We start from the raw sequence: 24,022 nt of genomic DNA on the forward strand, positions 1-24,022 counted from the left end.
GGTCTGGGACAGTGCGGGGACTCCACGGCAGAACTGATGGTCCCACTGGTCCCCATGGTCTGGGACAGTGCGGGAACTCTACCGCAGAACTGATGGTCCCACTGGCCCCTGTGGTCTGGGACAGTGCAGGGACTCTACGGCAGAACTGATGGTCCCACTGGCCCCCGTGGTCTGGGACAGTGCAGGGACTCCACGGCAGAACTGATGGTCCCACTGGCCCCCATGGTCTGGGACAGTGCGGGAACTCTACCACAGTACTGATGGTCCCACTGGCCCCTGTGGTCTGGGACAGTGCGGGGACTCCCAGGTGGAAATGATGGAGGACGGCACTCATCCTGGAGGGGACTGCCCTTCTACCTCTCTAAAAAGCATGAAGATGAAGATGGAATCTGCAAATTCACAACACGACGAGACCACCATGTGCTTAAGGAAGGAAGGGAAGGTTTTCCACCCTGGCAGCAGCAACAGCAGCCAGCCACTCTGCCACGGCCCCTTGCCACCAAGGGAGAAGAGACAGGTTTTCCAGTAGAAGGCCACGGAGTTACAATCTGCCCCTCACCCCTTCACCAGGCCCCTGCTTCTGAACAATCACAGTCGCTGTTACACGTGCCTTTCAGCATGCAGAACACCAGGGAAGCCAGGCCCAGAGCCAGCCCGGACCCCTAGCTCTCAGCGCCACACAAAACACGCTTTGGTCTCTCGGCAGATCCTTGAGGCTGGCTGTGCACACGGTCAGAGGTCCAGGGTCTCAGAGGAATGAAACCGACAAAATGTGAATGCCAATCCCGGGGTGGGAAGACGAGTATGGCCAGCCTCCTTTGTTGGCTCACAGCCATCAGGGTGAATGCCATGTGGGTGGGCAACAGGGTGCCCCTGAACTTCACCGCCAAGCCCCAAAAGCCACATAATTAAATGCAGTGTCTGGGCCGGGTGCGGTGACTCATGCCTATAGTCCCAGCACTTTGGGAAGCCAAGGCAGGAGGATCACCTGAGGTCAGGAGTTTGAGACCAGCCTGGCCAACATGGAGAAACCCCGTCTCTACTAAAAATACAAAAATTAGCCAGGCATGGTGACGCATGCCTGTAATTCCAGCTACTCGGGAGGCTGAGGCAGGAGAATTGCTCGAACCCAGGAGGTGGAGGTTCCAGGGAGCTGAGATCATACCACTGCACTCCAGCCTGGGTGACACCATCTCAAAATAAATAAATAAATAAATGTGGCTGGGTGCAGTGGCTCACACTTGTAATCCCAGCACTTTGGGAGGCCAAGGCAGGCGGATCACAAGGTCAGGAGTTTGAGACCAGCCTGGCCAACACGGTGAAACCCCGTCTCTACTAAAAATACAAAAATTAGCTGGGGGTGGCGGTGCATGCCGGTAATCCCAGCTACTCAGGAGGCTGAGGCAGGAGAATCGCTTGAACCCCGGAGGTGGAGGTTGCAGTGAGCCGAGATCGCGCCATTGCACTCCAGCTGACAGAGCGAGACTCCGTCTCAAAAAAAAAAAAAAAAAAGGTCTAAGCTTTTCTAAGTGGTGAGTCATGGGTAATTTTTAACCTCAATTTTTGTGGTTTGCTATGTTTACCAACTTTTTTCCAGTGATTTTTTTCCCCCAAGAATTACTTTTTAAACCAGGAAAATTCAATCATTTTAATCCTTTTTTTTTTTTTTTTTGAAACAGAGTCTTGCTCTGTCTCCAGGCTAGAGTTCAATGATGTGATCTGGCTCACTGCACCCTCCACCTCCTGGGTTCAAGTGATTCTTCCACCTCAGCCTCCCGAGTAGCTGGGACTACAGGTGCGTGCCACCATGCCCAGCTAATTTTTGTATTTTTAGTAGAGATGGGGTTTCACTATGTTGACCAGGATGGTCTTGGTCTCCTGACCTTGTGGTCCACCCGCCTTGGCCTCCCAAAGTACTAGGATTATAGGCGTGAGCCACCGTGCCTGGCCTAAGGAGGAAGGTATTTGAAAGCTGCTCTGGCTGGGCGCAGTGGCTCACAGCCCTGTAATTCTAGCACTTTAGGAGGTCCCTTTCAAAGAGGCCTCAAGAACTCTTTTTGACTGACTCAGTGGATTTTGCTTTTGGCCTCTAACAGAACTCCAACACCGCCTCTGATTCTGAAAGGAATGTCTGCTTCATTTCCTCACCTCCCGGCTTGGAGAACTGAAGTGTGAAATGCAGGCAGCCTCGCACAAAAGACCGTGGGAGGGACAAGGGCCGAGGAGTTCCCGGCAGCCTTTGAATCAGGAGGCAGGAGCGAGGGCAAGAGCTCACATTCTGCTGGCTGCTGGAGAGAAAAGGCGAACGGGGACCTGTGCCCTTCACAGGGGCTGCGCCGGGCGGAGTGCAGTGGCTCACACCTGTTATCCCAGCACCTTGGGAGGCCGAGGCAGCTAGATCGCCTGAGCCAAGGAGTTTCAGACCAGCCAGGGCAACGTGGCTAAACCCCGTCGCTCCACAAAAAAATACAAAAATTAGCTGGGTGTGCTGGCCACTCCTGCAGCCCCAGCTACTTGAGAGGCTGAGGTGGGACCCTACTTGAGCCCCAGGGTCGAGGCTACAGTGACCTGTGATGCGGTCACTGCACTCCAGAATGAGTGATGGGGCGAGACCCTGTCTCAACAGGGCTGTGCTGTCCGGCACTGCAGCAGCTGGGAAATAGCAGATGACTTTATGTCCAGTGTTCACTCTGCCTAGAGATCACCCTGGCAACTTTCCCACCCAGGGGGCATTCTGTCCCTTTTTTCTTATGAGGTACAGTCTTGCTCAGTCACCCAGGCTGGAGTACAGTGGCACGATCTCAGCTCACTGCAAACTCCACCTTCCGGGTTCAAGTGGCTCTCCTGGCCCAACCTCCTGAGTAGCTGGGATTACAGGCACCTGCCACCACGCCGGCTAATTTTTTGTTTCATTTTGTTTTGACACAGAGTCCTGCCCTGTCACCCAGACCAGAACACGGTGGCGTGATCTCGGCTCACTGTTACTTCCACCTTCCGGGATCAAGCAGTTCTCCTGCCTCAGCCTCCTGAGTCACTGGGACTATAGTTGCACACCACCAGGCCTAGCTAATTTTTTGATGTTTTGTTGAGACAGGGTCTTGCTATTCGCCCCAAGGTGGTGTCAAACTCCTGAGCTGAAGCATTCCTCCCATCTCTGCCTCCCAAAGTGCTGGGATGACAGGCGTGAGCCGCTGCGCCCGGCCGCGGGGTGCGTCCTGATCATCCTTCGACTTGCTGAGCCTCCTACCACAACCACCCAGAGGCCATGCGGCACAGTGGGGAACATCACAGCAAAACCACAGCACCTACAGCCCTACTGCTCACTATCAGCTCATCAAGTTCAGAAGCAAGGCCACGGAGAAGAGAGAGGAAAAAGAAAAAGGAGACAACATTAGTTCAACTTGGCAAACGTTGAAAAGGATGACGAAATGGGCTATCTAGTTACTTGAAAGTTCCCATTCCTCTGCCTGGCAGTTGGTTCTGGTAAAGCGTCCAAGGCTGCGGTTGGAACTATCCTAGGAATGCAGGCCAGAAACGCTTTCACAGGGACCCACGCAACAAGGAAGCAAACATCAGAAGCGACAGAGCTGGGAACCGGGAAACTGCAAAAATGCGAAGGAGAAAACCCAGTGAATCTGGAACACGGATGGGATTAGTCAGCACCCACAGAGGCCGCAGGGAAATGAAACCTGGTGATTTCTGAGAAGCCTGAATCTGCCCCCCCATGCTAAGGGCTGGGTCTTGCACTTGACTGGGGGGGTCTAAGCTTTTCTTTCCAACAGCTTCTGTTGGAAACAGCTGCAAATCTGTGGAATCAAGGCAAAGCCAACGCAGACGCAGGATTCATCAGCAAACTCCTGGGCCAGGTCAGCTGAGCCTTCTTGGGCAAATGTCACCTCTGCCCTCCAGCCAAATGCTGACCACAATCAAAACCATCCTTTCCCTGAGCAGCATTTGAAAACAGAGCCTTGGGCTGGGCGCAGTGGCTCACGCCTGTAATCCCAGCACTTTGGGAGGCCAAGGCAGGCAGATCATGAGGCCAAGAGATTGAGACCATCCTGGCCAACATGGTGAAACCCCGTCTCTACTAAAAAAAAATACAAAAATTAGCTGGGTGTGGTGGTGTGCGCCTGTAGTCCCAGCTACTCGGGAGGCTGAGGCAGGAGAATTGCTTAAACTCAGGAGGCAGAGATTGCAGTGAGCCGAGATTGCGCCACTGCACTCCAGCCTGGCGCCTGGTGCGAAAGCAGGACTGTCTCAAAAAAGAAAAAAAAAAAAGAAAAGAAAACAGACCCTTGGCCAGGCACAGTGGCTCAATCCTGCAATCCAGCACTTTGGGAGGCCGAGGCAGGTGGATCGCCTGATGTCAAGTGTTTGAGACCAGCCTGGCCAGCAAGGCCAAACCCCATCTCTACTAAAAATACAAAACTTAGCAGGGCATAGTGGCAGGCACCTGTAGTCCCAGCTATCTGGGAGGCTGAGGCAGGAGAATCCCTTGAACCAGGGAGGTGGAGGCTGCAGTGAGCCAAGATTGTGCCATTACACTCCAGCCTGGGTGACAGAGTGAGTGAGACTCCGTCTCAAAAAAGAAAAAAAGAAAAAAGAGCCTTAAATGTGCTCACACCCTTCTGAACCCACAATGACCAAAGCCCGAGATCTATCCTGAGAGCAGGAATCCCCCTGGTGCCACCTCCAAGGTCATAGCAGAACATGCACTAGAGGTTACCGAGCACAGGCCCTGGCTCTAGAGCCTGCGTGTTCGTTTGGTCTGTTCCAGCCACTTACTAGTGGGTGACCCTGGTCACGCCTCTCACTTCTCTTGGTTTCCTCAGCTGCAAAATGCAGGTAACAGACCCTACACCTCACTGAACTGTTGTGCAGATGAGTTACACAGATCCCTCCGCACAAAGCCTGGCCAGGATTACGTCTGACATAAGGGTTAACTGCTTTCTGCTAAGTAATGAGTATGGGTCTCATTCTGTCATCCAGGCTGGAGTGCAGTGGCCAAATCATGGCCCACTGCAGCCTCCACCTCCTACCTGAGCCTCCCAAAATGCTGGGATTACAGGTGTGAGCCCCCATACCTGGCTTAGCTGCCACTATTGTTATTACCGTCATTATTTTGAGACAGAGTCTTGCTCTGTCGCCCAGGCTGGAGTGCAGTGGGGCAATCTCAGCTCACTGCAGCTTCAACCTCCCAGCTCACATGATCCTCCCACCTCAGCCTCTGAGTAGTTGGACTACAGTCACACGCCACTATGCCTGGCTAATTTTCTGATGTTTTATTGAGACAGGGTCTCACTACGTGTCCCCGGCTGGTCTCGAACTCCCAAGCTCAAGCGTCCCTCCCGTCTCAGCCTCCTAGAGTTCTGGGATTACAGGTGTGAGCCACCACACCTAGCGTAGCTGCTATCACTGTCGTTTTTTTTTTGTTTCTTTTTTTTTTTTTTGAGACGGAGTTTCGCTCTTGTTACCCAGGCTGGAGTGCAATGGCGCGATCTCGGCTCACCGCAACCTCCGCCTGCTGGGTTCAGGCAATTCTCCTGCCTCAGCCTCCTGAGTAGCTGGGATTACAGGCACGCGCCACCATGCCCAGCTAATTTTTTTTTGTAGTTTTAGTAGAGACGGGGTTTCACCGTGTTGACCAGGATGGTCTCGATCTCTTGACCTTGTGATCCACCCGCCTCGGCCTCCCAAAGTGCTGGGATTACAGGCTTGAGCCACCGCGCCCGGCCCCACTATCATTGTTTTTGTTATCCCCGCCCGTTCCGTGCTTTTGTTTGTACAGACAGGGTCTATTCTGTTGTTCAGCCTGGAGTACAGCAGCATGACCTCAGCTCACTGTAACCTTGAACTCCTGGGTCAAGCCATTCTCCCCCCTCCAAAAGTGCTGTGTGACCGGTACAAGCCACTGTGCCCAGCCCCCATGCCATCTTTTTTCTTTTTTTCTTGAGACAGAGTCTCACTATTGTCCCCCAGGCTGGAGTGCAATGGTGCAATCTCGGCTCACTGCAACCTCCACCTCCTGGCTTCAAGGGATCTCCTGTCTCTGCCTCCTGAGTAGCCGGGACTACAGGTGCCCACCAGCATGCCCGGCTAATTTTTTTTATTTTTAGTAGACACGGGGTTTGACTATGTTGGCCAGGCTGGTCTTGAACGCCTGACCTCAGGAGATCCGCCCACCTTGGCCTCCCAAAGTGCTGGGGTTACAGGTGTGAACCACCGCGCCAAGCCTGAAAGGTGAATTTTCTTTTCTTTTTTTTTTTTTTTTTTGAGATGCAGTTTCGCTCTTGTTACCCAGGCTGGAGTGCAATGGCGCGATCTCGGCTGTCCGCAACCTCCGCCTTCTGGGTTCAGGCAATTCTCCTGCCTCAGCCTCCTGAGTAGCTGGGACTACAGGCACGCGCCACCATGCCCAGCTAATTTTTTTTGTAGTTTTAGTAGAGACGGGGTTTCACCATGTTGACCAGGATGGTCTCAATCTCTTGACCTCGTGATCCACCCGCCTCGGCTTCCCAAAGTGCTGGGATTACAGGCGTGAGCCACCGCGCCCGGCGAAAGGTGAATTTTCTAACCGATGTACAGATGGTCTAGCTGAGCTTGCAACCAACAGAGCTGATCAGCTGTGATTTATAACACTCGAATGGAAGTGCCGCAGGGAAATGAAGGTGGTGAGACACCTTGTCTACCTTACCATTTAGAAGCGGAAAATGGTGAGAATGGTAAACTCTAAGTTACAAATATTTGGCCACAATATAAAAATGTGAGGCTGCAACCGCATATGGCAGATCAGGCCACCTGCCAGGATAAACGAGCAGAAAAAGGGCCGGGAGGAGGACTGGCTGCCTTCTAGTTTACCAGCGCTGCAGGGAAGGGCTCAGTATGTTCATCAAACACACGCAGAACTATCTCACACACCCGCCCTCCGGTGCGTTCGTTCCAGTTGGGGAAGCTACAAGGATCGGAAGCTCAGGGTTGAGTCGGGTCCTCGCTGGTCAGTGAAATCTTCACTCAGTACTCGTGTTTGCTGGAGGGCAGTATGGGATAGAGAAAATGATGGAGAATGCGGTTCTGGAGCCAGACTGCCAGGGTTCAGACCCCAGCTCTGCTATAAGGCACGGGGTGAACTCCAGCATGTCACACCCTCTCTGAGTATCAGTTTCCTCATGAGTAAAACGAGGCTAATAATGACACTGCTTCCTACTCTGCCATGGGAACTAACTGGATTGATGTGTGTGCTGGGCTGACACCACTGCTTGGTACACAGCGAGGGTTCCGGCCAGGCGCAACGGCTCACGCCTGCAACCCCAGCACTCTGGGAGGCCGAGGTGAAAAGATCACCTGAGGTCAGGAGTTCAAGACCAGCCTGACCAACATGGAGAAATCCCGTCTCTACTAAAAATACAAAAATTACCCAGGTGTGGTGGCTCGTGTCTGTAATCCCAGCTACTTGGGAGGCTGAGGCAGGAGAATCGCTTGAACCCGGGAGGCGGAGGTTGCAGTGAGCTGAGATGGCGCCTGCCTGAGCGACAAAGCTAGACTCTGTCTCAAAAAAGGAGAGAAAGAGAGCGAGAAAAAGAGAAGGAAAGAAAAGAAAGGCAAGCAAGCTAGCTGCCCCTTCAGACTGAATTCAGTCAACAACAACAAATTAGTGAGATAAAAAGTAACAGCCACAAAGACAAACGCATCCGTGTTTTCTTCCCACCCTTTCAAAAGTGCTGAACGCAGAACATTTAAATCCTCTGGTCCACCGCCAGTGAGGGGAGTCCAGGACCCAGCACAGGGAACCCCAACTCGTTTGTGACAGCGATTCCGGGGGTTCAGGGACTGTGCCATTGGACTTCCTGCCCTAACAGCCCCGCCAGCCAGGAGATGAGCAGTTAGCGGGAGCACACACGCCATGTGGCTGCCAGGCTGTGTGACAGCACAGACGGAGGAAAGGCTGTGTCCCCACGCAGCGGCCCTCGCAGGCTGACAGAAGGGATTTCCTAAAGCCCCGTCTTGTGTGAAAGCCTCCGCTGGGCACAGTGATTTGCAACAGCATGCTGTGGCTGCTGATCACAGCCCATATGCTCCACAGAGAGAGATCTAAGCCCACGGCCGGGAGTTTGCACAGGGCAGGGAACAAGGAGCCAGCGTCCATCTGGAGTGGGAGCACCCCCGTCCCAGCAGCAACCACTTCGAGGGGGACAGGGTTTCTGCGGCTCATGGTGTCCTGGGTCTCTTGCTGACATCACCAGGAAAGAGCTCAGACGCGCCCACTCTGAGCAGCGCCTTTCGAGGTGACCGCAGGGGCCTTGATCGGCAGCGGACTTTGGGGGATGTGTTGTCACACCGGTTCCACACAGAATGTCACGCTCATTAACAAAGAGACACAAACCTGACTGCTTTCACTCCAGATCTTTCCAGAACCCGTCAGCTTAGAAAGAAAGAAAAAGGAAGAACAGAAGCATAGGAATAAGGACTCTGTGGAGGGAAAAGTGCCGTCCCTGTAGCTTCAGGGAATCTGCTGAAGAATATGCCGGTCAAGGCTATGGTCCGTCCGGCCCTGGCCCTCCGTAGCTGGAAGGGGGCAGATGTCACCAGCTCACCCCAATCCCAACCCCCCATCCTTTGTGGCTCAGTACAAGCCATGAGGCAATCACGTGTGACAGCCAATGAAAGGGCTCGGCAAAAAATGCAAAAATATGGTAGGTTTCCAAGTACAAGGTTTCTTTCTTTCTTTCTTTTTTTGAGACAGAGTATCATTCTGTCACCCAGGCTGGGGTACAGTGGTGTGATCTCGGCTCACTGCAACCTCTGCCTCCCAGGTTCAAGCAATTCTCCTGCCTCAGCCTCCCTAGTAGCTAGGACTACAGGCGTACACCACTACGCCCAGCTGATTTTTAGATTTTTAGTAGAGACGGGGTTTCACCATGTTGGCCAGGATGGTCTCAAACTTCTGACCTCAGGCGATCTGCGTGCCTTGGCCTCCCACAGTGCTGGGATTACAGGCATGAGCCACTGCGCCTGGCCTGTTTTTTTAAATTAAAACAAAAATCCATGCCAAGACGCCCTCTTCAGCTGAAAACAGACCTGCCCCCGGGAGACAGGGTCAGTGCAGGTGCCTGAGGATGGGACTCCAGAGCCCCGAGCTCTGTTTTCCACTAACTTCCAACACAGCACCCAACAGACATGTCCAGCGTGGACTCACCGCATGTGGCAGAACTCTTGGGAGCAGCAGCTGCAGGAGAAAGGTCAGTTCAGGAGCTATGGGAAGACAGGAGATGATCCACCAGGCTAAGAGCGAAAGAGAACTCCACCTCCCAGAATCCCAGTGTCTTCCTCCTACGGACTCACATCCAGAGACCATCTCACCTCTCCCTCAGTAGATAAGGCCTCCAGGGCCTAAATCTGAGGCCACTTTGATCGTCACTGCCTTACACGTGGGAGACACTCAGTAAATGGGGATGATGATGATGATGATGATGCTCAGGCAGATGAAGGGTGGGCTGTGAGCTCCCACATCTGACCTGGAGCCACAGCGTGAGCCACAGCATGAGCCATAGCACGAGCCACAGTGTGAGCCACAGCACGAGCCACAGTGTGAGCCACAGCATGAGCCACAGCAGGTCAGCATTCCATCTTCACGCATTCATCACGGCTCCCAGCAGCTACTCGGTAAGCTGCTATGCAGAAAAGAAACCAGGCAAACAGGCCAAGCGTGGTGGCTCACACCTGTCATTCCAGCAGTTTGGGAGGCTGAGGCAGGTGGATCACCTGAGGTCAGAAGTTCGAGATGAGAGTGGCAAACACAGCAAAAGCCCGTCTCTACTAAAAATATAAACATTAGCCGGGCACGGTGGTGGGGGCCTGTAATCCCAGCTACTTGGGAGGCTGAAGCAGGAGAATCGCTTAAACCCAGGAGGTGGAGGCTGCAGTGAGCCAAGATCACGCCACTGCACTCCAGCCTGGGGGAAAGAGTGAGACTCCATCTCAAAAATAAATATATCATAAATATATTGGCCGGGTATGGTGGCTCACGCCTGTAATCCCAGCACTTTGGGAGGCCAAGGCAGGGGGATCATGAGGTCAAGAAAATTGAGACCATCCCAGTCAACATGGTGAAACCCTGTCTCTACTAAAAATACAAAAAAATTAACTAGGTGTGGTGGCAGGTGTCTACAGTCCCAGCTACTTGGGAGGCTGAGGCAGGAGAATCAATTGAACCCAGGAGGCGGACGTTGCAGTGAGCTGAGATTGCGCCACTGCACTCCAGCCTGGGTGACAACAGCAAAACGCCATCTCAAAAAACAAAACAAAAACAAATAATAATATTTTTTAACATTAGGCAAATAGCCTCGAAACTTTCTGCAGCTTCTAGATTAGGAATGTGATCACGAAGCGCCTACAGCGCCATTTAAATGCTCTTATAAATTACAAGTCAGCAGGGTGAGCCTGTCCACGTCCGCTCTGCAAATGAAAATAAGAGCAGGAAGTGTGGCCTGTGAGAACAGCAGAGATGTCTATCGGTCTGGCACCGTCTGCACCTGTCCCACCGCGGAGACGTGAGCACTTGGCGGAGCCGTGAGCACAACGGAGGTGCTTACGGTTCTGTGAGCCTGTCCCACCGGAGCCAGGAGTCCTCAGTGCAGCCCCCTTTTCAATTCCTGTTTGATTGTTATTCCATCAGGGATTTTTTTTTTTCCTTCTTGGCTGCACAGAAAGCTGTTTCTTGGCAGAACTTTCTGAGAGCCCGGTCATAAACCCCTCGTTCCCACTTTCCTGAGCCAGGAAGTCGCCACTGAGCCCCAGCCCTAGGACACGGAGAGGAAAGGAAACATTTACAATGATGGGAGAAATTCCCAGGCTGGAAAAAGAGATCAGAGGAAGAAGTCAGAAGGGACCGTTCTGCCCAAAGCCTGGCACGTGAAGCTCTCTCTCTACACTGGACTGGACAGGTCCACAGCGGTGACAAAGTCACCTCACTGGGAATCCGGCAAGCCCCGCGCGTCCTCAGCTCTGCAAGCAGCCTCAGCCCACTGCGGCGGACCAGCCACGTTCATCGCAAAAGGAATCGTGTCCTGTACTAAGAAACTGTGGCCACCCTGTGCCAAGATGCCTTTATACAGAAACGGACTGTGGCTGGCCTTCTTCCCCTCCACCAGCTCCTGGAATGAAAGGGTTCCATCGCACAGTGAAATCAGTAACAGCAGGAGAAAGAGAGAGGGAGGCAGATTGTTTGGAAAGCAGAAGAGAGGACGGAAAACATGAAATTCAACACAGATGTGGGAGAGCCGCAAACATATGTCTTTTAAACTGATGCATCCAAGTGATTCATGTAGAGTAAGGAAAAAAGAGCTACAAGCCCAATATAGAAATAAAGACAGGAGTAAATACAGAACAAAGTATCACGTTCCCTGCCCTTCCAGACCAGCATCAATTCCCGTCTCTCTTTCTGCTACATAAAGTTGGTATAAAGCAGGGTGGGAGAAGGATGGAAGATGAAACAATATAAATTAAGCAGAGGTTCCCTGTGGTCCCTGTCACCCTCGGGAGGCTGCCAGCCACTAACAATTCATTTCCAAATACTGAACGTCGATTTCATTTTTCTTTCTCTTTTTTTTTGGAGACCGAGTCTTGCTCTGTTCCCCAGGCTGGAGTGCAGTGGTGCAATCTTGGCTCACTGCAACCTCTGTCTCCTGGGTTCATGTGATTCTCCTGCCTCAGCCTCCCGAGTAGCTCGGATTACAGGCGTGCGCCACCACACTCAGCTAATTTTTGTATTTTTAGTAGAGACGGGGTTTTGCCATGTTGGCCTGGCTGGTCTCAAACTTCTGACCTCAGGTGATCCACCCCCATGGCTTCCCAAAGTGCTGGGATTACAGGCGTGAGCTACCACGGCCGGCCGATTTCTCGTCTCTAAAAGTACTGCTGCAGCTTAACATGAGCAGGATTTAAAAATTAGTGGCATTTGCCAGGTTACTGCCTGGCCATTAACAAAAAACAAAGCAGGAAATGTAGATGGGCGTTTCCATCGAAACACAAAAGCCCAAGGCTGTGGCCGGAAAGCCGTTTTTACAATGCGGTGTTAGTGTGTGTCGTTTTACTTCCAAACAGCCAACTGGAAGGGGCCACTGCAGGATTGGTTCCAAATGCCTCCTGCTGAGAGAAAAGCACAGGCAGCGTGCCTTGCTGGTTAACTTCTCTGTTTGAGGCTTCAGATGGTAACGAGAAAGTGGAGGGCAGTGGGAAGGCCCCCAGATGTTACAGGCATCAGGCGGAGAAACTGAGGCTGGTCTGAGGCTGTATCGCCAGGTAGTGGGGTGGGGAGGGTGGGCAGATGATGGAGGTTTGCTGGATCCAACAAGTGCCACGTGTCAAAGCGCTACTCAGCAGGGCACTGGCTCCACACCACACATGTGCCTGGTCACTTTTCATCAATACACGTTTACTGAGCAGCTCAAACCTACCAGGTGCTTGTGCCAGATGGCGTGGGGTTACAGCAGGACCACAGTCTTCGCCTCCGAAAAAGCAAAGAGGCCTATCTGGCTGTGTTACAGGCTCGGCTTCCTCGCCGGCCCCTCCCCTGAGATGCCGGTCCCCGCCCCACCATGCCCTTCCTTAGGCCACAGCGATCACAGTGGGTGTGCACGCTTGATCTGAGACCAATCACACTCTCTCCTGGGAATTCAGAAATTAGATACAAAGATGGATTCATTAAGATTGGAGCTTCCCAGCCAGTACGGTGGCTCACGCCTGTCATTCCAGTACTTTGGGAGGCTGAGGTGGGTGGATCACCTGAGGTCAGGAGTTCAAGACCAGCCTGGCCAACATGGCAAAACCCTGTCTCCGCTAAAAATACAAAAAGTATCCAGGCATGGTGGTGGGTGCCTGTAATCCCAGCTACTCCGGAGGCTGAGGAGAGAGAATTGCTTGAACCCGGGAGGCCGAGGTTGCAGTGAGCTGAGGTCACACCACTGCACTCCAGCCTGGGCAACAGAGTGAGACTCCGTCTCAAAAAACAGCAGGGTGCTTCCCAAACCATGTGCCACAGCAGGTTGCAGGAGGGCACCTCGTTGGCATCTCAGCCTCAGGGGCAGCTAGCGGCAATCTTTTCCTACATGTGGCAGGATGAGAGAAGGGAGAGAAGAGCTGAGACAATGAGGAGCTGAGAACCATGAACTCAGGTCAGGGGCAGGCCGGGGTCGCCTCGCTGGGCCAGGGACAACAGAGAGAGGTGCAGCTGGCAGAGAGGAGGACAGATGAGGAGGGGCAGGAAACTCACCAGAGTCAGACGGGAGCGAAGGAGAGAAGCGGGACAGCCCCCAGGGAGCGCGAGCGACTTGCTCCGATGCCCCATGTGGGCCGCTCCGCTCCCAGCTAGACACCGGTCCTGCGTCTGGACACCCCTGCCATGAACCACTGTGTTTGGACAATCTGACCCAAGGCAGCTCGAATCCATTTCTGCTCCTTGTAAATAACTCCTAACCAAGACAGGCACGTGGTGTGTGCGCATAGAGTCCCGAATCCTCAAGTGCTTAGACCAACAGAGAAGGAAAAGCAGAATCACCTGACGTCTCAGCCCTTTCAAATCCCTTTCCCACGGGTCATCTTCTGCCTTCCCCACAGAGCCCCGGGGCCCGGGGAGGAGAGCGCTGCTCCTGCTCCTGCTCGTGCTTGGGACATAGAGGAAGGAGCAGCAAATGCGTCCCGGGCGTCCTGTCTCCCGCAGCCGGAAGCCCACGTCCTAGGTGGGGGCCTGATACCGGACACCGTGTGCAGATCTCAGAGGGGTCAGCCCGCCGCTCCCACCTGTGGGTCAAAGGAAGGTGACCACGAGCGAATGCACACACTGGCCGAGAAAGGCCATGCCTTGAGTTCCCAAAGGAGGGCTCTTCCTCCAGGAGGGCTTTGCTCACTCTCTCCAGGGGGGCCGGGGGGGCACCTGGAGCTGAGTCAGGAGGGAAGAGGGCAGGAGGTTCCTTCTGCAGACAAGATGAATGCAGCACGCCCGGAGAGCGCACTCCCAAGGTATAACCGCACATAATACTCAGAAGCAGACACAGCACGTCTCCCCAGCTTTAGTTTCCAAAGACAGCTCAATGTGCCGCAGCCATCGGCGGACAGCCCCAGGCCACGAGTGTGGGCACCTTCCGTGGGCTGGCTCCTAGAGCCGCTGGTGCCACAGAAACAAAATGGCAGAGGGTCAAGTTTCTGAGGCTGCAGCGAGACTTGACTCTCTCCTCCAGGACAGAACGGTCCCGTGGATCAGGCCCCCACCATGCCACTAATCACTGCTTAGGAAACGTAAAACTGCTGAGGCCTTCTGAGCAGAAACCACACACAAATGGCTTCCCCATCAGAAGCACGGATTCCCGGGACAGGCTGACTGCTTTAAAGAGCATGGCCATCCCCCTCACCTTTTGGCAGAACCAAATTGCGAAACGTCAGTAAGTTTCAGCCTGGTCTCCAGAGCCCCCACAAAAAGGCCTGTGTCCAATAGCCAGGAAAAGAGGTGGGGAAGCCAGGGTCCGGGGGGCTGGAGTCCGGGGAGGCCGGTGTCCGGGGAAGGCGAGGCCTGGGGAAGGCTGGGGTTGGGGGAGTCTGGGCTCCAGGGAGGCTGGGGTCTGGGGTAGTTTGGAGTCTGGGGGAGCTTGTGGTCGGGGGAGGCTGGCGTCTGGGGGAGGCTGTGCTCCGGGGAGGCTGGGGTCCCGGGAGTTTGGGGTCTGGGGGAGGCTGAGATTGGGGGAGGCTAGGCTCCACTACTCGCCTGGCTACGGCTCAACCCCAAGTTCCGCCGCCGAAATGCAGAGGCCAGGACACAGCGGCGCAAGCCGGCCTGCTCCTCCCGGAGGCAGCTCAGGGCTGCAGATGGGAGAGAAAGTACTGAGACAGTGCGAGGGGGCAAGCGGAGGGGCTGAGGGCCACAGAATGAACCCAAGGTCACAGTGTCCCCAGCCACAAGAAGGAGCAGGCGGAAAGATCAGGGAGGCAAAGTCACCAGGCTGTGCCGGTCCCTGCGCCTCTCTGCGAAGCCGCGTCCCCTGCGCAGTGTGCAGAATGCTCCTGCTCCCCACGCAGGCTTGCTGTGAAGATGAAGCCAGATGTGAGATCCAGACGGCTGCTCCCAGCACCTGTCCCAGCACCTGGGTTCCAAGCCTAGGCGTCGCATGTATCATTTACAATTTGTGCCCCACTCACTCGGACTCTTATTTACTTATTTTGCTTTGAATAGACTCGTTTAAAATAAAAACAATCTACTTTGAAAGGAAACTCTACACTGCTATTGTCAGTGGAGAATCAGTACGACTTGCCATAAACAGAGGCCAAGTGTCAGAATGAAAAGAACAAAGAGCAGTGATTACACGCCATCGACTCCCGCTGCCTGCGGCAAGCTGACGCCAACTCTCTCTCCTGGAAGGGAGATCAGCAAGTTTTCCAGCGGTTTAAGGATGGAGCGCCACAGCAAGATCTTCTCCTGATCTAACCAGAGACTTGAAACGGAGGATGGAAAAAGCTGTCACTCAGGGGCACCAGTCTCAGGAACCGCCGTGCCACCCTAATCCCTCAGGCCCAGTGCCAGCCGTGGCCACGGCGAAGAGAGGCAGCAAGGGTCTGGTGGCCGAGGCTTCCCTCTGCACGACGGTGAAGTCCCCACAGCCGCAGAAGGCTGAGGAGCAATCCTGCTGGCTGAGCCCCAGTTCTTCTGCCATCTGGGGGCATCCTGATGACGCCTCCTCACAAGCCCCACCAGCAAGGACCTGCCTCAGCCTCAGCCAGTGGCATCTCCATCCGGGAATCCTGTAAAGCTCCCCGCTGACCAAGAAGTGGCCACAGGCTCCCTGGGACCCCTTATGCCCACAGCTGGTGTCTTGAGCCCCAAACTGAACCCTGTCTTCTCTCTCCTCTCTACCTCCAGAAGAAGTTAGGAAGGGCTGTGAGGAAGGACTGGCCTCTGAATGTCCATACTCATGTCCAGATTTCAGGGGAGGGAAGAAAGAAAACCCAACACTTCCTTTCCTTTCCGACCCAGCTCCCAGAGCTCCGAGGTGGTATCAGATTTGGACATGGGGCTCCTGGAAGTATATGTGGGCAGAAAGCAGGGCTGGGTGGGGGGAGGAGGGAGGCAGGAACCCGTCTGCTGAGTCAGCCTGCGCTATAGAGCGGGGCCAGGTTCCCCGGAACGGTTGGGGTTACGCTAACGCTTACACCAAGCCTAACTATCCCTGTCCGTAAAAACGAGGCCTGGAGTTCCCTCCGGCACAAACTACAAATCAGGAAGAAAGAGCTTCACCAGAAGGGCTGAATGCAGCATTTCCCAAGACGCCTGCATCAGAGTCTCCGTGAGCCACGCAGCTTTCCAGGCCCCATTTCACCCAATGAATCTCACTCCCAGGGGTGAGACCTAAAAACATAAATGTTAAGAAAGCTCCCGGCCAGGTGTGGTGGCTCCCAGCACTCTGGGAGGCCAAGGCGGTTGGATCACCTGAGGTCAGAGTTCGAGACCAGCCTGGCCAACATGCTGAAACCCCATCTCTACTAAGAATACAAAAATTAGCTGGGCATGGTGGCAGGCACCTGTAGTCCCAGCTACTAGGGAGGCTGAGGCAGAAGAATCGCTTGAACCCGGGAGGCAGAGGTTTTAGTGAGCTGAGATTTAAGAGTTTAAAATTTTGCATCTAGAGGCCGGGCGCGGTGGCTCACGCCTGTAATCTCAGCACTGTGGGAGGCCGAGGCGGGTGGATCACGAGGTCACGAGATCCAGACCATCCTGGTCAACATGGTGAAACCCCGTCTCTACTAAAACTACAAAAAATTAGCTGGGCATGGTGGCGTGTGCCTGTAATCCCAGCTACTCAGGAGGCTGAGGCAGGAGAATTGCCTGAACCCAGGAGGCAGAGGTTGCAGTGAGCCGAGATCGTGCCATTGCACTCCAGCCTGGGTAACAAGAGCGAAACTCCGTCTCAAAAAAAAAAAAAAAATATTGCATCTAGAAGCTGAGTGCAGTGGCTCATGCCTATAATTACAAGTGCTTTGGGAGGCCAAGGTGGGAGGATCGATTGAGCACAGGAGTCTGAGACCAGCCTGTGCAACATAGCAAGACCCCATCTCTACAAAAAGTAAAACATTAGCTGGGTGTGGTGGAGCAAACTGGTTGTCTGCTAATTGGGAGGCTGAGATGGGAGGATCACTTGAGCCCAGGAGTTTTCGAGGCTGCAGTGACCTCTGATCATGCCATTGCATTCCAGCTTGGGTACAGAGCGAGACACCATCTCACGTAAATAAATACATACGTAATTTTCATATACTAACAAAGAGTAAGAAGAGAGGCAGCCTTTGAGTCTCCTGGGTCTGACAGTGCCCTATGGGGCTCTAGGACAGCTCTGCTCAGAGTTACGAGCAAAAGGAGGTAAACGTTTTCTACCCAGCCCAAGACACCTTCTCTGTGGCTAGCAAAACCTTGACTGCTACCCCAGGATCAAAACATGGGTCAAATTTTCCCCAGATTTATCTCCTAAGTTCTATGCATGAATAGGTCTGTTGAAAAGTTTTGCTTGAATGAGCATAGCTCTGTCTCTGAAAACACTCTCCAGAAGGAAGCGGTCCTCCCATTCTTCAGCAAGTACAGGCGGGTCCCATCTGATCTACCCGTTCTGACAGCCAAATACCCACAAACGTTTAGCTCTGCCATGGGATATGTAGAATAAATTAAGTTTGGGGGAAAATCATAAAACAAGCCCCTGAGTCTAAAGACTCTGTGTACCTTGGCAGGGGGAATGTGTGTGTTAGAACAAATCCCATCCAGCGTGCCAGAGAACTCAATCAAAACCAGCAGAAAGCGACTCCTCTCACATGAGACCGGCAACCCCACAGCCGGCCCTGGAGGAGACAGAGAGAAGAGGGTCCGATCTAGCCCAGGTGCCGTGGCTCACACCTGTAATTCTAACACCTTGGGAGGCCAAGGTGGGTGGATCACGAGGTCATGAATTTGAGACCATCCTGGCCAACACGGTGAAAACAAAATGCAAAAATTAGCCGAGTGTTGTGGTGCACGCCTGCAATCCCAGCTTACTCCACAGAGGCTGCAGCGAGCTGAGATGGCTCTCACCCAGGCTGGAGTGCAATGGCGTGATCTCGGCTCACTGCAACCTCTGCCTTCGGATTCAAGCGATTCTCCTGCCTCAGCCTCCCGAGTAGCTGAACCCACAGGCACCCACCACCACTCCCAGCCAACTTTTTGTATTTTTAGTAGAGACGCGGTTTAACCATGTTGGCCGGGCTGGTCTCGAACTCCTGACCCTATGATCCGCTCACCAGGGCCTCCCAAAGTGCTGGGATTACAGGCGTGAGCCACCGTGCCTGGCCTACCATCCACATTTCTACCAAAGTCCTGTTCACAGCTCCCTAGGTTTTCTCCGAGACAGCAGCGACTTTCTCTCCAGCTCCCTTCTCTTCTTCCCGAGCCTGCAGCAGAACAGCCCTGTACACTCTGTTCAGGGCAACCTAGGCCTTTTCTATCACGAACCTCAAAACACCTCTGGCTTCTACATGTTACCCTGTTCTACAGCTACTGCTACAGATTCAGGATCAATTACAGCAGCACCCCACTTCTCGGTACCAATTTGCTTCTGTCTGAATCCATTCAAGCCGGTATAATAGGATAGCACAGACTGGGTGCCTTATAAACACAGAAGTTTCTTTCTCGCAGTTGAGGAGAGCGGGAAGTCCAAGGTCAAGGTGCCAGTGGACCGGGTGCCCCGCGAGTGGACTCGGGGCCTGGTCAGTGGATTTGGTGCCTGGTGAGTGGACTTGGGGTCTGGAGAGGACATGATCCTCACAGATGGCATCTTCTTGCTGCACCCTCACGTAGTGGATGTGGTCTCTTTTTGGCCTTTTTTGAGATGGACTCGCTCTCTCTCCCAGGCTGGAGTGTAGTGGTGCAATCTTGGCTCACTGCAACCTCCGCCTCCCAGGTTCAAGCGATTCTCCTGCCTCAGCCTTCCGAGTAGCTGGGATTACAGCCGCACACCACCACGCCCAGCTAATTTTTGTATTTTTAGTAGAGACAGGGTTTTGCCATGTTGGCCAGGCTGGTCTCGAACTTGTGACCTCAGTTGATCCACCTGCCTCGGACTCCCAAAGTGCTGGGATTACAGGCATGAGCCACCATGCCCAGCCTAAACACCCACTATTTTAAAGCTGAAGTTAAGGATTTTTTTTCACATACCTCAAACTACACAGTAGAAACCTCTAGTTTCCAAGAATATTTTAAAAAGCTGAGCAGAAAAGCTGTAGCTCTATCGATGGTCACCGCCATCCCAAATATCGCCAAGGCCATCACTGTATGGCAGTGGGCAGCGTTCCTCTAAGTGGAATTCCTCGCTGATACTTGGCAGAGGTCTCCTCCAGGTGGCAAGAGTATCCCTCACTGATAACGCTGAGTGAAATACTGAGAAGGTTAGCCCTTTTGTAGTTCCAATTACTTTAGGGGAAGAGTGTCGGTGTGATGTCAGTAAATTATTAACATTTCTCTAACACCTGCTCATCTCCCTTTTTAACCGAAGATATCAATCTTTTTTTTTTTTTTTTTGAGACGGGGTCTTGCTCTGTTGCCCAGGCTGAAATGCAGTGGTGCCATCTTGGCTCACTGAAGCCTCAACCTACCATGCTCAAGTGATCCTCCCACCTCAGCCTCCCGAGCAGTGGGACTACAGGTGTAAACCACCACACCCGGCTAATTTTTGTATTTCTTGTAGAGGCAAGTTTTCACCACGTTGCAACTAATTTTTGTATTTTTCTATAGAGACAAGGTTTTGCCATATTGCCCAGGCTGGTCTTGAACTCTTGAGTTCCAGAAATCCACCCACCTCGGCCTCCCAAAGTGCTGGGATTACAAGAATGAGCCACGTCCAGCCTAAATCTACATTTTTAAAATGAGGATCTTTAAAGAAAAATGTAAGTAAACAGTAGTATAGCTGGTATTGACAGGAAAGAGCCACAGAGGTGATACTGAACGGCTGAGATACAGAAAACAGCTCTACCATGAAAACTTCAGGCTGCCCTTTCTATCCCACAGATGCCAAGAGCAGGCAGGGGCCACTTTTCTGAGTTTATTTACTCTACTTTGAAGGCTCTCTGGCATGCTAAAAAATGGATTCCATCCACCAAGGAAGAACTGACAAGATGACTTACTATTGAAGAGTCTGGCTCAAAGGCCACGCCACCTCCGCTGCCTGGAAGAGGATCGTCACTGAAAAAACTCGCCACTCAAGAAATGGACCAAGTTATTCCAGGAAATACTTTCAGACCCAGTTTCCTGTCAAGCTACAGTTTGCAAATGAGGTCTTCAAACCTGACCCCATAACCATATTTAACGGAACCTACGAGATGTGTCCATGCTGACCAATAGTTCAAAGCCGTCGTCTGGAACTAGGATAAAGAGTCACTCTAAATTCACCAAAGGAGTTGAGGCTGGGAATCCTGGAGGGGTTCCCACTGAGGTCATCTGGAGTTTAGGGGAAATTTTTGGTTTGGGTTTTCTCCTAGTTTTAATTGCTTATAAAAGCTCCTTCATGTCAAGTAAAGAACAACAACAAATGTGAACCGTTAACTTCCCCAAGATGTTTATTCAAAAGAAAAAAAAAATGGTTCCCAGCAACCTTTCTGCAGCAGGGAGGGATGAGGACGAGATAATCTCGTATAAAAAGGAAAGGAAGCCCGCGCTCGTGAGGCAGAGAACAGCTGCAGGAACAGGCCTGCCAGAGAAGGAGGCTCTCTGCTTAGCCACCGTCCGTCCATGCATTCCAGACCCGCCCCGGAACACCATGGCCAGCTCCACTCCGGTCAGGAGCGATGAAACAGACCACCAAACCCAATCAGCTGCTTCCTTCTATCCGAAAGGCTGCCCGCAGGTCGTCCCAGACACCCCTTCCTTCTCCACGGGGAGCTTTGCCTTTTCACAGGTTCGCATGCAACAGACAAAAACTAAGCAAATCAACAGCGCGAGGAAGAGCAGGAACTCCGACCTGCTGACCTGCTCTCGTGTGCTTCCTCTGGTCACAGCTGATCCTGAGAACAGTGTCAGACCCTTCCTGTGTACATACCAAGAAAAGACCCAAGACAGAGCAGCAGAGTAAGAAAGCCAGAAAGCGCATGACACAAACTAAGGAGAACGCTCACTTCTGGGAGTGCAAGTGAGCCTCTCTTTGTATATTATTTTATACAGTTTTGACTTTTTTTTTTGAGACAGAGTCTTGCTCCATCACCCAGTCTGGAGTGCAGTGGCGTGATCTTGGCTCACTGCAACCTCTGCCTCCCGGATTCAAGCGATTCTCCTGCCTCAGCCTCCCGAGTAGCTGGGACTACAGGCGCCAGCCACCACACCAGACTAATTTTTGTATTTTTAGTAGAGACGGGGTTTCACCATGTTGGCCAGGCTGGTCTTGAACTCCTGACCTCAGGTGATCCACCCACCTCGGCCTCCCAAAGTGCTGGGATTACAGGCGTGAGTCACCACAGCCAGCCTAGTTTTGACTTTTCAATCTCATAAACATTTTACTTACTAAAAGAATAAAATCAAGTAAAAAGTAGGAGAAAAAAGCAAATTCTAAAGTTTACTATGAACAGAAACGTGAACCTAACTGTAATAATACTTATTGCCTATCTATAGAAGAAGGCAAGTAATCCCAGTGACTTTTGGATACAGCTGACTATTCCTCCTTACTTGGATGTGGTCTAAGGACAAAAACAACTGAAAAGAAAATTTGGACTTGACGTGTTAGGTTTACTGCTGGCCGTGACGTGGATGCTGCCAATCTGTAAACTAGGGTTTCACGGTGGGACAAGAGGAACAGAAATACAGACTAGGGAAGTCAAGACGGGCCTGGGTTGCCAGCTCTGAATGGCGCCTGTCAGTATCAACTCAAGATTTTAAAAACATTTAAATTTCTCAGCTCTTTTTTTTTTTTTTTTTGGAACAGTTTCACTCTGTTGCCTAAGGCTGGAGTGCAGTGGCACCATCTTGGCTTACTACAACCTCTGCCTCCTGGGTTCAAGTGATTCTTGTGGCTTGGCTTCCTGAGTAGCTGAGATTACAGGCACCCGCCACCATGCCCAGCTAACTTTTTTTTTTTTTTTTTTGAGACAGAGTCTTGCTCCATCACCCAGTCTGGAGTGCAGTGGCGTGATCTTGGCTCACTGCAACCTCTGCCTCCCGGATTCAAGCGATTCTCCTGCCTCAGCCTCCCGAGTAGCTGGGACTACAGGCGCCAGCCACCACACCAGACTAATTTTTGTATTTTTAGTAGAGACGGGGTTTCACCATGTTGGCCAGGCTGGTCTTGAACTCCTGACCTCAGGTGATCCACCCACCTCGGCCTCCCGCAGTGCTGAGATTACAGGTGTAAGCCACCGCGCCAGGCTGTTCTCTGCTCTACTGAAAGTGCCAGTGAGCAGTGAGATGCCCAGATCCTGGTTTCTCAAGGCTATCCCTTCACCAAACGAACGAGGGTTTCTCAGAGAAAGAGCTGATTCCAAGACTAGGGGAGGGAGAGGACAAGCTGAGCCTGAACATCCCAGTGAGTGCTTGCAGGACGCCAGGAACATGGCAAAAGACTCAAGAGCCATCTAGAAAACACTCCCATTTACCAAATTTGGGTTAGAGTATTTTAAAAATAATGAAATTAATACGCTACAGCAATAGAATTTTTTTTTTTTAATCCATGAGTCTGAAATGACACTAAAAAAAATTGAGTGGGGGAACATGAGGCTCCTTTTTTAATTGAGACAGAGTCTTGCCCTGTTGCCCAGGCTGGAGTGCAGTGGTGTGATCTCAGCTCACCACAACCTCCACCTTCTGGGCTCAAGCAATCCTCCCACCTCAGCCTCCAGGGTAGCTGGGATAACAGGAGTACACCACCATGCTTGGCTAATTTTTTGTATTTTTGGTGGAGATGGAGTTTCACCTTGTTTCCAAGGCTGGTCTCGAACACCTGAGCTCAAGCGATCCACCCGCCTCAGCCTCCCAAAGTGCTGGGATTACAGGCGTGAGCCACTGTGCCCAGCCAATGAGGGGCTTTAAAGGAATGTGATGTAATAAATGTAGAAGCAGTGACAATTTAAAGACCAGCATTCTTCAATAATAATCTTTCAACGCAAAAACAGATTCGGGAGGCCAGGCATGGTGGCTCACACCTGTAATCCCAGTGCTTTGGGAGGGTGAGGAGGGAGGATCCTATGAGACCAGGAATTCAAGATCAGCTCCAACAACATATAAGATCCCATCTCAAAAACATACAAATAAAAATAAAACTTAGCCGGGTGGGGTGTAGTCCCAGCTACTCAGGAGGCTGAGGAGGGAGGACCACTAGAGTCCAGGAGTTAGAGGCTGCAGTGAGGTATGATTGTGTCACTGCACCTCAGCCTGGGTGATGGAGTGAGACCCTGTCTTTTAAAAAAACAAACAAGGCTGGGCACTGTGGCTCACGCCTGTAATCCCAGCTCTTAGGGAGGCAGAGGCGGGAGGATAGCTTGAGCCCAGGAGTTCAAGACCTGCCTGGGCAATATAGCGAGACCCCGTTCTCCACAAAAAGGGGGGGGAACAAAAATAATAAACAAAACAGATGAAAGAATCATCACATATGAGTGGCTGCGAAAGCCACCGGGTAACAAGTTACTGGGAAGAGAACATCTCTATGGTGCCCAAGTATCAGAGCACTCATTGGTCGGTACTTACAAAGGGGAAAATACCTTTATGAAGTAGAGCAATCTGGCAGACGTGATCTCAGCCACGTTTAGCCTCAGCACGGCCAGTGCCGGAATGGGACTATCGTGTGGCTCCTGGCGAGAACGATGGAGCTCGCGGCCTGGATCTGATCACAAGGGAACCACCTGACAAAGTCAGGCCGTGGAGAATTCTGCAAGGCAAAGCACCTGTGCTCTTCACACAGCGGCGCTCAGTTTCTTGGGTATGATACGGGTACTGCTATTAGGAAGGGAATGCCCTTGTTGTTTAGGAGAGAATGAAGTGTTTAGGATGAAA

At 52.4% G+C, this 24,022-nt stretch overlaps 1 protein-coding gene across 1 annotated transcript in view; it reads right to left on the reverse strand.

Annotated features, from left to right (window-relative positions):
• Positions 1 to 24,022, reverse strand: part of NXN (nucleoredoxin) — a 163,040-nt gene that overhangs the window by 33,036 nt on the left and 105,982 nt on the right. The window lies entirely within an intron of this gene.

This window comes from Cebus imitator, unplaced genomic scaffold (genome assembly GCF_001604975.1).
Source record: "Cebus imitator isolate Cc_AM_T3 unplaced genomic scaffold, Cebus_imitator-1.0 Scaffold441, whole genome shotgun sequence".
Classification (NCBI taxonomy): Eukaryota; Metazoa; Chordata; class Mammalia; order Primates; family Cebidae; genus Cebus; species Cebus imitator.